Raw genomic sequence first — 2629 nt, forward strand, 5'->3', positions numbered from 1 at the left:
AGACTTTCAAGGAAGTGAGACATTTTTCCTGTCGAGATCCTCAGCTCTTCTGCCCAGCGTGTTCAGGCGTTGGTCCTGGGAACGACGTCAAAGAACAGTCCACCTTCAGGGCCATGGGCAGCAGTAGTAATAGCAGCGATGTCGCCCCTCCGGACTTCGATGAGAGCAGCTCACCAGCACTATACGGAGCCCTAGAGGAGACCGGCGACTGCACCCCCCGCCGCGCGCTGCCCATGGTGCCGAGTCTGGCCTCCGCCGCCGCTCGAGCCTAACAGTTACTGTGGTAGTGCGGGGTAGACGCATGTCTCGCAGGAAGCAGGCTAGGCCCACACGCCTCCCCGAGGAGGAAGAGGAGGAGGAGGAGGAGTTAGAGGAGGAGGAGAAGGAGGAAGAAGGGGAGCTGGAGCAAGAAGAATTTGGGGAGGAAGACGAGGGAGCCGATGTTATCGCCGTTCATCACGGCCGCTTGCCACACCGTCCTCAGTCAGAGTTGCTGTAGTATGGTGGGAAGGCGGCATGGTGCAGGAGCTACAGCAAGACTCATCCAGCGAGGAGAAGCAGGTGGTCGCTCATGAAGGGTGCGAAAGTAGGAGTCTAGCAGGTCATCACCCACAGACGCGGGAAACGGCGATCAAATTTAAAGAGGGAAGTCAGCACCACAAGTAAAGCATCCTCCTCGAAGGCTCAGAGTGGAGTGCCTAAATGTGTGTGGATGTAACCAAGATGTGAAGACCCTTACTGGAAAAACAATCACTCTTGAAGTAGAACCTTCAGACACAATTGAAAATGTGAAGGAAAATAGTGAAATTGGAGAAAAATGTAGCTTAGACATTGAAGCTTATTGATACAGTGGTTAAATTGATGAGAACTGCTATTGACGTTTGTGTAAATAAATTATACATTTCCTTTTTTCCATAGCCAGAGGTTGAACCATTATGTGACATTCATTTTTTTTCTTTTTTCATTCATTTCAAGCTAGAAGTTTCAGTTTTCTAAATTGTTTTTATATTTCTCATATGTATATATATGTATGTGTGTGTGTGTGTATATGTGCGTATGTATGTGTATGTGTGTGTATGTGTATATGTATATATATATGTATATTATCCCTGGGTATAGGGGTGAAAGAATACTTCCCACGTATTCCTCGCGTGTCGTAGAAAGCGACTAGAGGGAACGGGAGCGGGGGGCCAGAAATCCTACCCTCCTTGTATTAACTTTCTAAAATGGGAAACAGAAGAAGGAGTCACGCGGGGAGTGCTCATCCTCCTCGAAGGCTCAGAGTGGGGTGCCTAAATTTGTGTGGATGTAACCAAGATGTGAAAAAAGGAGAGATAGGTAGTATGTTTGAGGAAAGGAACCTGGATGTTTTGGCTCTGAGTGAAACGAAGCTCAAGGGTAAAGGGGAAGAGTGGTTTGGGAATGTCTGGGAAGTAAAGTCAGGGGTTAGTGAGAGGACAAGAGCAAGGGAAGGAGTAGCAATACTCCTGAAACAGGAGTTGTGGGAGTATGTGATAGAGTGTTAGAAAGTAAATTCTCGATTAATATGGGTAAAACTGAAAGTTGATGGAGAGAGGTGGGTGATTATTGGTGAATATGCACCTGGGCATGAGAAGAAAGATCAAGAGAGGCAAGTGTTTTGGGAGCAGCTGAATGAGTGTGTTAGTGGTTTTGATGCACGAGACCGGGTCATAGTGATGGGTGATTTGAATGCAAAGGTGAGTAATGTGGCAGTTGAGGGATTAACTGGTATACATGGGGTGTTCAGTGTTGTAAATGGAAATGGTGAAGAGCTTGTAGATTTATGTCCTGAAAAAGGACTGATGATTGGGAATACCTGGTTTAAAAAGCGAGATATACATAAGTATACTTATGTAAGTAGGAGAGATGGCCAGAGAGCGTTATTGGATTACGTGTTAATTGACAGGCGTGCGAAAGAGAGACTTTTGGATGTTAATGTGCTGAGAGGTGCAACTGGAGGGATGTCTGATCATTATCTTGTGGAGGCTAAGGTGAAGATTTGTATGGGTTTTCAGAAAAGAAGAGTGAATGTTGGGGTGAAGAGGGTGGTGAGAGTAAGTGAGCTTGAGAAGGAGACCTGTGTGAGGAAGTACCAGGAGAGACTGAGTACAGAATGGAAAAAGGTGAGAACAATGGAAGTAAGGGGAGTGGGGGAGGAATGGGATGCATTTAGGGAATCAGTGATGGATTGCGCAAAAGATGCTTGTGGCATGAGAAGAGTGGGAGGTGGGTTGATTAGAAAGGGTAGTGAGTGGTGGGATGAAGAAGTAAGAGTATTAGTGAAAGAGAAGAGAGAGGCATTTGGACGATTTTTGCAGGGAAAAAATGCAATTGAGTGGGAGATGTATAAAAGAAAGAGACAGGAGGTCAAGAGAAAGGTGCAAGAGGTGAAAAAAAGGGCAAATGAGAGTTGGGGTGAGAGAGTATCATTAAATTTTATGGAGAATAAAAAGATGTTCTGGAAGGAGGTAAATAAAGTGCGTAAGACAAGGGAGCAAATGGGAACTTCAGTGAAGGGCGCAAATGGGGAGGTGATAACAAGTAGTGGTGATGTGAGAAGGAGATGGAGTGAGTATTTTGAAGGTTTGTTGAATGTGTTTGATGATAG

Source organism: Panulirus ornatus, chromosome 4, assembly GCF_036320965.1.
Source record: "Panulirus ornatus isolate Po-2019 chromosome 4, ASM3632096v1, whole genome shotgun sequence".
Classification (NCBI taxonomy): Eukaryota; Metazoa; Arthropoda; class Malacostraca; order Decapoda; family Palinuridae; genus Panulirus; species Panulirus ornatus.